This window comes from Piliocolobus tephrosceles, chromosome X (genome assembly GCF_002776525.5).
Source record: "Piliocolobus tephrosceles isolate RC106 chromosome X, ASM277652v3, whole genome shotgun sequence".
Classification (NCBI taxonomy): domain Eukaryota; kingdom Metazoa; phylum Chordata; class Mammalia; order Primates; family Cercopithecidae; genus Piliocolobus; species Piliocolobus tephrosceles.
In genome coordinates, this window is record NC_045455.1 from 18,439,817 (window position 1) to 18,449,424 (window position 9,608).

Consider the following 9,608-nt stretch of genomic DNA (forward strand, 5'->3'; position numbering starts at 1 on the left):
CAGCCACAGTGGAAAACAGTGTAAACAGCCACAGTGGAAAACAGTGTAAACCAGCCACAGTGGAAAACAGTGTAAACAGCCACAGTGGAAAACAGTGCAAACAGCCACAGTGGAAAACAGTGTGGAGAGTCCTTAAAGAACTAAAAGTAGGGTCAGGAGTGGTGACTTATGCCTGTAATCCCAGCACTTTGGGAGGCTGAGGCAGGTGGATCACCTGTGGTCAGGAGTTCGAGACCAGCCTGGCCAACATGGTGAAACCCCATTTCTATGAAAAAGTAAAACTAGCCTGATGTGGTGGTGAGTGCCTGAATCCCAGCTTCTCAGGAGGCTGAGGCAGGAGAATCACTTGAACCCAGGAGCCAGAGGTTGTAGTGAGCAGAGATCATGCCACTGCACTCTTGCCTGGGTGACAAGAGAGAAACTCCGTTTCAAAAAAAAAAGGGAAAGAAAGAACAAAAAGTAGAACTACCACTTGATCCAGCAATCCCACTACTGGGTATCTACTGAGAGGAAAAGAAGTCATTACACCAAAAAGATACTTGCACATGCATGTTTACAGCAGCACAATTTACAACTGCAAAATCCTGGAACCAACACAAATGCCCATCAATCAACAAGTGGATAAAGAGACTGTGGTATATGTGTGTGTGTGTGTATGTGTGTGTGTGTGTATGTGTGTGTATATATATATATATATGATGGAATACTACACAGCCATAAAAAGAAATGAATTAACAGCATTTGCAGTGACCTGGATGAGACTGGAGACTATTATTCTAGGTGAAGTAACTCAGGAATGGAAAACCAAACATCGTATGTTCTCGCCGATATGTGGGAGCTGAGCTATGAGGATGCAAAGGCATAAGAATGATACAATGGACTTTGGGGGCTTGGGGGGAAGAGTGGGAGGGGGCAAGGGATAAAAGACTACAAATTATGATGCAATGTATCTTGCTCGGGTGATGGGTGCACCAAAATCTCACAAATCACCACTAAAGAATTTACTTATGTAACCAAATACCACCTGTACCCCAATAACTTATGAAAAAAAATTGAGGCCAGGCATGGTGTTTCACGCCTGTAATTCCAGCACGTTGGGAGGCTGAGGTGGGTGGATCACAAGGTCAGGAGTTTGAGACCAGCCTGGCCAAGATGGTGAAAGCCCGTCCCTACTAAAAATAAAAAAATTAGCTGGGCATGGTGGCAGGTGCCAGTAATCCCACCTCCTCAGGAAGTTGAGGTAGAGAATTGCTTGAACCTGGGAGGTGGAGGTTGCAGTGAGTCGATACCGTACCACTGCACTCCAGCCTGGGTGACAAAGCAAGACACCATCTCAAAAACAACAAACAAAATTAGGCCAGGCGCGGGGGCTCACACCTGTAATCCCAGCACTTTGGGAGGCTGAGGCAGGGGTATCACTTGAGCCCAGGGGTTCAAGACCAGCTTGGGCAACACAGTGAGACCCTGTCTCTACAAAAAAAATGAAAATAAATTAGCCAGGCATGGTAGTGTGCACCTGTAGTCCTAGCTACTCAGGAAGCTGAGGTGGGAGAGTCACTTGAACCTGGGAGGTCAAGGCTGCAGTGAACTGTGATCACGCCACTACACTCCAGCCTGGGCGACAGAGTGAGATCTCATCTCAACATTAAAAAATTAGAAAAAATTAGAACCATAGAGAATTGGAGTACAGATGTGACAAGATTGTCCGTGAGTTTATGAAGTACATGAGAGTTTATACTCTTCTCTGTTATTTTTGTATGTGTTTCAAATCCTCTATAATGAAAAATTTCTTTTTTTCTTAACAAAACTCCTAAATGTGAACATGAATAACTTCTACATGACAGAAAGAGATAAACTAAGAGAAGTGCAGAGGAAATTTCAAGAATTACTATGCTTCCACAGATGAACCCAAATGCAAAGCTTAGAGCAGTAATAACATACTCTTTAGCCAGTCTTCAGCATTATTTGTACTGAATATTCAAAAATATTTGAACATTCAAATTTTTATTAAACATTCAAATTCAAATATTTGAATATTTAAAAATATTTGAAAATATTTGACTTTATATCTGTAAAGTTCTCTTCATAGGTAACCCTCTAAGGGAAACAGAAAAGTAAATCCTGCAAACAGGAGATACTCTTCTTGGGAAACTTCAGTTTTGAGCAAGAGGACGCTAGAATAGCAAGAGTGTTTTCCTACAAATGACATCATAGGTTGCCAGAACAAATTGCCCGTGAGAAGAGCATGTGCTTAATCAGGAGACAGATGCAGAGAACACCCATAGGTGTAGGTTAGAATAATGCTAAAGAGAAAAAGCTGGACACGGAGAGTTCAAATCCATGTGAAACGCAACACAAAGACAATAGCAGCAGCGACAATAGCAAAATCTCCACCTCATTTTGGCCATGACTTTCAACTTCTTTTCTCCACCAAAAACCTTATTTCTTTAAGTTTTCCACATGCAACTCATTCATTGAGCACCCAAGTATCAGGTACCATATTAAGCACAGAGGCTGTAAAGGGAGAGTGTAGTTCCGCCTCCCCAAAGAGCTCACAGTACAGCAAGGTGGAGGCACATGCACAGCTGAGAGGCTAAAATGTGGCTACTGAATCATATGGCCAGGATGGAAAAAGAAAAAGCTTCAGGAATGAAAAGCAAGGCACCTTTCATCCTGTTTGAGATGCCTGTGAGGCAGGTTCACTGTACTCTGGTTACCAGTTCCAGGGGAGATCCCACTACATGGAGGATAGCAAAGATCTTCACTATGCCAGCCACCAGGAAGGGAAGTCCACATACTTCCACCAATTGCGTTTTTCTTTCTTTTTCTTTTCTTTTTTTTTTTTTTTTTTTGAGATGGAGTCTCACTCTGTAGCCCAGGCTGGAGTGCAGTGGCGTGATCTTGGCTCACTGTAACCTCCACCTCCTGGGTTCAAGTGATTCTTCTGCCTCAGCCTCCAGAGTAACTGGGACTAGGCGCACGCCACCATGCCTGGCTAATTTTTGTGTGGTTAGTAGAGACTTTTGGAGTTTTGCCATGTTGACCAGGCTGGTCTCAAACTCCTGACCTCAAGTGATCCTCCCACATCGGCCTCCTAAAGTGCACCTATTGCATCTTGGGCTGCAGTTTCTACCACTTGCAGGAGTTGAGTGAGACAGAACACTCACAGAACAAGTTGAGCAAAGCAACTTTATTCATCACAGATAGGCAGCAAGGCACAACAGAAGCCTAGCATCCTCTGTGAGCTGATTCTGCAAGGCTCAGGAAACTGCTCAAAATGGATGGAGTCTTGTCTGCACTTGCCCCATGTTGCACTGCAGCCGAGGCACCCTGAAATCTCTCCACTCTGGGTTTTATACCCTGGGGGGAGATTGGGATCACTGGACCACAGCACTGGAGGACATCCTGTTCTCAGAGGAACAGAAACAGAATCTGGCATGTTCTGGACAGCTTTTCCTTATCTCTGAATGTTGTTTCTGGCACATTCTACAGTTATTGTGAGAACTACAAGTGAAAAATGGGGGAACAGCTGGGTTATCAAGGCCATTGAGGCACTTGTCCTGCAATGCCCAGGAAGGTCACCCCAGAGGAGGTTGCATCTGAGTTGGCCTCAAAGGATGACCAGAATTTCTAGTCCTTATCTGGAGGAAATAGAATGAGTAAAAACATACAGCCATGTATGCCAAAAATACAATTTGTCCAGTGAATGTGAGTAAACTCAGCCTGAAATTTAGCAGGCAGGATGAGAAAGGAGATATGGATTAAGTCTGATTATGAATACCCTGATGTGCCACTCTAGGGAATCTGGAGTGGGCCCGGGCTTGAAAACCAGTAATGGATGATAGAATTGTTCGGCTAGATCAGATTTGAAAATAATTTTGAATGCCTTTGGATAGGAAATTCAGCTCCAATGACTCACAGACCTGTGGCGTAAGGCCTGAAATTAAGATTCAAAACTAAGTACTGCCTTGACTATGAAGGTTGGTAAAATCAGGGTACAAGACTCAAATGGATTAACTGCAAGTTCTCCTCCCACTCTGCTCCTGGTAGATAAGGTCCTCTAGCCAAGCAACCCTCTTTGTCAAAGGGACCAGGTGCAGTGCTAGGCTTCAGGTCCCCGTCAGCCTGCAGAATTATCCAAGCAAGCCAAACACATCCTCCCACAGGAACCAGGGGCACCTCGCCCTCTTGTTACTACAAAGCCTGCCTCCCACAGCTCCTGATGGTTCACTCTGTTCCCGACTGCAGCCTCCACGTGGCTCCGTGTGGGGCAGGGTTGTTCTCCGCTGGGCTGTGAGCCTCTGAATTACCTGCTGCCCATCTCATCTGTCTAGGGTTGGGTGTTGTACATTCAACCATCCTCTCAACCCTAGGGTGGGAATCCCTCCCTCAGCAGTGGGGTGAAGTGGAGGCAAACTAAATAAGACCCCATCATACCATGTAGTATTGCACCCTGTTTCTTTTCTTTCCTTTTTTTTTTTTTTTTGGACACAGGGTCTCACTTTGTTACCCAGGCTGGAGTGTAGTGGCACAATCTTGGCTCACTGCAACCTCCACCTCCTGGGTCCAAGAGATTCTTGTGCCTCAGCCTCCCCAGTAGCTGGGACTACAGGTGCTCACCACCACACCCAGTTAATTTTTGTGGGGTTTTTTTTTTTTGTATTTTTAGTAGAGACAGGGTTTCACCATGTTGGCCAGGCTGGTCTCAAACTCCTGACCTCAAGTGATCCACCCACCTCAGCCTCCCGAAGTGCTGGGATTACAGGCGTGAGCCACCATGCCCAGTTGGCTTATTCATTTATACTTCAATCAGGATTAAGTCCATCATGAAAGTAAAACAATCCAGATGGTTCTGAGATGGAATGTGAGCTCCTGGGTAATACAGCAGGGTGGATCTGGACTAGACTTCCCGCCCTGGATCAGCAAGGTTGGTCTCATAGGTGTGCACTGAAGGCAGCCTCAGAAGGTGTGATTTGATGGGCACCTAGAAGACCCATCTACCTCCAAAAGACATGACTCAGTGAGGCTCTAGACCCTTTCTGCCACAAAAGCTTCACGTGGGCTCTGCGGATCAGCACAGCTTTTAGACCCAGCCATGCACAGCTCCTGACTTGGGCCATATAAAGGGGTCAACAACCTACAGATTTTGGGCCAAATCTAACCTCCCCATCCAAACCTGTTTCTGTACAGCCCATGTAAAAAATGCTTTTTACATTTTAAAATTTTTGGTAAAGTTTTAAATTTGTAACTCTTGTGGGTACACAGTAGATATATATATTTATGGGGTACACGGAATGTTTTGATACAGGCCTGCAATGTGAACTAAGCACCTCATGTAACATGGGATATCTATCTCCTCAAGCATTTATCCTTAGTGTTACAAACGATCCAATTATACTCTTTTATTTTTAAATATACGACTAAGTTACGTTATGATTTTTACTTTTTTTGAGACAGAGTCTCGCTCTGTTGCCCAGGCTGGAGTGCAATGGCATGATCTTTGCTCATTGCAACCTCCGCCTCCTGGGTTCAAGTGATTCTCCTGCCTCAGCCTCCCAAGTAAGTGGGATTACAGACGTGCACCACCACACCCAGCTAATTTTGTATTTTTAGCAGAGACTGGGTTTTGCCATGTTGGTCAGGCTGGTCTCCAACTCCTGATCTCAGGTGATCCACTCACTTCGGCATCCCAGAGTGCTGGGATTACAGGCGTGAGACACTGTGCCTGACTGAGTTTTTACATTTTTAAATAATTGAAAGAGCCTCAAAGAAGAATATTTTGCAACATAGGAAGATTAACTGAAATTCAAATTTCAGTGTTCACAAGTGAAGTTTTCCTGGAACACAGCCATGCTCATTCTCTTAAATATCATCTGTGGCTGCTCTCATGCCCAACAGCAGAGTCGAATAATTGCCACAGAAACCACATGGCCCTCAGAGACTAAAAGTTTACTACCTGGTACTGACCCCTGCTTTACAGCTTCGCTGCTTCACTCTGGGGTCTGAAGATGAGCCTCACCAGCTCTCCTGGGAGGCTGTTAGAAACATGGAATCTTGGTCCCTGCCCTAGATCTACTGATTCAGATCCCAAGAAATTTCTATTCCCATGAATGTTAGAGAAATGCCAGCTTAGAGGGCTCTGCCCTGGCCACCCTCTGCTGCCCCTCCCCTCAGTGCAGGCAGTTCGCAAGGTCAAGGGCATGCATCCTCCTGGAACCTCTTCCCCATCTAGACCATGCTCTGAGTACCTGGGAATTTTCTGCCTCTAGGGTCAATGCCAGCTTCCTCTCTGGGGTCCATCCTAGCCCAACAGGTGGCCAAGATGCAGCTGTTACAGGGTGGGAGGAGAGTGCCTGTGCTTGAATTTATGGACGGTGTGTCCTCTCGCTCAAGCAGCAAGTTCCTCACGGCATAAAGTGGGAAGACAAAGGGGAAGGATGGGGGCTGGGGGTTAGCTCTTGCTGTCCCATTACCTTCTGGCTTGGGCTCTAGAGCCCAGGAATTCTAGCCTGCCGTGTAGTTATGTATATATATTTGACAGTTTATTCACTTGATACGTAACTTCTAAATATTTCAGCATAGCTTATGAGCCTTGATTGGTACTCTTGAATGTGAATAGCGCGTCTATTGAATGTCTCTCAACGTGTGTTCTGAGGACTCCATGCAGCAGAATTCACATGGGTTGTTTGCTTAGAATGCAGATTCCTGGGTCCCACTTTTGATGATCCTGAATCAGGATTTTTGAGGGTGGGGCCAAGGGATCTGCATTCTGACAAGTTTCCCAGTGGTTCTGGTTCACACCAGAGTTTCAGGAACTCTTGTAATGGGGTAGGGTGGACAGGAGCTGGCTCCCAGGGGAGAAGAAAAGGAACCAGCCAGGTCAGGGGACCACACTGGCTGCCAGCTTCAAACGCTTCCTATTTCTCTCATTATATCTCTCCTCATCTGGCCTGACCCAGCCCTGGGCGTGAGCTGCAGAGAGAAGTTTTCTGCCAGGATTGGACAAGGGCATTCTCTCCCTAATATGGGGCCTTCAGAGACTGCTCTACCTAAGAAAGTGTCTGAGTCAATGTGAAACTGGAAAGAAGAGAGATACGGCATGGCTGTGTCCTCACTCAAATCTCGCTTTGAATTATAGCTCCTACCATTCCCATGTGTCATGGGAGGGACCCCGTGGGAGGTAATTGAATCATGGGGGTGGGTCATTCCCGTGCTGTTTTTGTGATCGTGAGTCTCACAAGATCCGATGGTTCTATAAGAAGGAGTTCCCCTACACAAGTTCTCTCTTCCCTGCCACCATGTAGAATGTGATGTTCCTCCTTGCCTTCCACTATGATTGTGAGGCCTCCCCAGCCATGTGGAACTGTGAGTCCATTAAACCTCTTTTCTTTATAAATTCCCCAGTCTCGGGTATGTCTTTATCAGCAGTGTGAAGATGGACTAATACAAAGAGGAACTAGGGAAGCTTGGAGGAACCACAGAGACTCAATCAGGGATTCAGGTGAAGTCTCTGTTGCAAACCCTTGAGCAGGTGAGAACCCCTGGACTCTTGCAGGAGACATGGGAGGAGCTGTACATACAGACAGTGCTGTCCCACCAATATGGATTCAAACCCTGCATCTGTCACTGGCCATGTGACCTTGATCAAGTTCCTTAAGGTCTCCAGGTTTGCTTTCTTATCTGTAAGATGAGAATCCTCTTCCACAAAACATAACTGTTTAAAATACATGCTTGTTTTGAAAGTGATGTAGCAACATTTTCTCAGTTAATGTTCTTTCTCACTCATAATTTTAAAACATTTATTCATGACCAACTATAATATTAAATCTGTGACGTTATTTTTGCTAAATGTCCATTTCAGAGAGGAATATGACTTTATATGTGTTTTTAAAAAATAAGCCTTAGCAATGGATATTTGCAATAAAAATATTTGACAATCCTAATACCTTCTAGGCTTGTCACTGGAATGAAATGTGATAATTGAGTAAAACCCATTCTTGCCACAAAGATCTAAATGGTGGCCACTTTTTTTTTTTTTCCAAGGCGGCATCTTGCTCTGTAACCCAGACTGGAGTATAGTGGCATGATCTCGGCTCACTGCAACCTCTGCCTCCCAGGTTCAAGCAATTCTCCTGCCTCAGCCTCCCAAGTAGCTGGGATTACAGGTGCCTGCCACCACATCCTGCTAATTTTTATATTTTTAGTAGAGATGGTGTTTCAACATGTTAGCCAGGTTGGTCTTGAACTCCTGACCTCGTGATCCACCCGCCTTGGCCTCCTAAAGTGCTAGGATTACAGGGGTGAGCCACCGTGCCCGACCAGTAGCCACTGTTTATTAGGAAGCTTGTTATCTTCTACTGCTGCACCTTCTGATGATTGCTCTTACAGGCACTTAACCACTGGCTAATAAAATGAATTTCCTTAAACCTCATGCACAGGAGGCCAGTTAGGCTCCAGTTGCAGCCCTGTGCCAGGGCAGTGCTTGGTCAATGACCTCTAACTCCCTGAGGCTTCTTGTGAGGGAGCAACTCCTGAAGTCACACGGCCAAGATGCTCACAGGACATGATTCTTAGGATGATCCCACCTGACCACAGCCTGGGACTCACTGTCACAGGTTAGTGATGAACGCTGAACCTTAATGAAATCTCCAGCGACACCTGTGCCATACTGCGAGTTACCACTAGGGGGAAGCAGAATACAAGCATCCAGGTGAGAACCAAGGAAGCACTGAGGAATGTGGCCCAGGAAGCCAAATGGGGATGGGACGGGAGAAGGATCCTAGGCGCACCCTCCCTGTTCACCCCACCCACCGGGCAGACATGCACACTCCTGCTCTTGCTCTCAAACCATCTCATTTCTGTTACTCTGTTCTCTGGTCCTGGTACAGCACATTATAGCTTCCGTATGGCAAAGGCTAGTGGTTCTCTAATTTGGCTGCATGTTTAAATCACCTGGAGAGTTCCGTAAATTCTCTACATCCTGACCTTATCTCAATTAAATCTGAATCTCCGTTGCTTGGAAGCAGGAATCAGTGCTTTTTATATTTATTTACTTGCTTATTGATTTTTGAGACAGAGTCTCACTCTGTTGTCCAGGCTGGAGTGCAGTGGCGCAATCTCGGCTCACTGCAACCTCAGCTCCCTGGGCTCAAGTGATTCTCATGTCTCAGCCTCCCAAGTAGCTGGAACTACAGGCATGCACTACCATGTCCAGCTATTTTTTTTTTTTTTTCTATTTTAGTTGATATGGGGTTTTGCCATGTTGGCCAGGCTGGTCTTGAACTCCTGACTCAAGTGATCTGCCAGCCTCAGCCTCCCAAAGTGCTGGGATTACAGACGTGAGCCACTGCATCCGGCCTCCAGAGCGCTTTAAAACACAACAGGTGATTCCAATTTGCAGCCAATTTGGGAACCACTGTTTTAGGCAAAAGATCTCATTTCTTTTCAAATAGAAACTGGCTTTCATTGCTAGAGGACTCCTCCAAGAAGCCTCCCTAATGAACCACACGTTTTCCTCCTCCATCTGTCCATGGGCCTGTCTGCAGCTGATGCCAGTACTTATCATGGCTTAAGATACGCATGGCTTACCTGGGGGTGTTGTTAACATG

General features: G+C 45.8%; 1 long non-coding RNA gene across 1 annotated transcript in view; it reads left to right on the top strand.

Annotated features, from left to right (window-relative positions):
- LOC116418589 overlaps positions 1-7,943 on the top strand; it is a 52,500-nt gene extending 44,557 nt beyond the window's left edge. The window contains exon 4 of the long non-coding RNA XR_004228687.1: positions 7,426-7,943. This is a non-coding gene — a long non-coding RNA (uncharacterized LOC116418589). The remainder of the gene's footprint in view (positions 1-7,425) is intronic.
- The last annotated feature ends 1,665 nt before the right edge of the window (positions 7,944-9,608 follow it).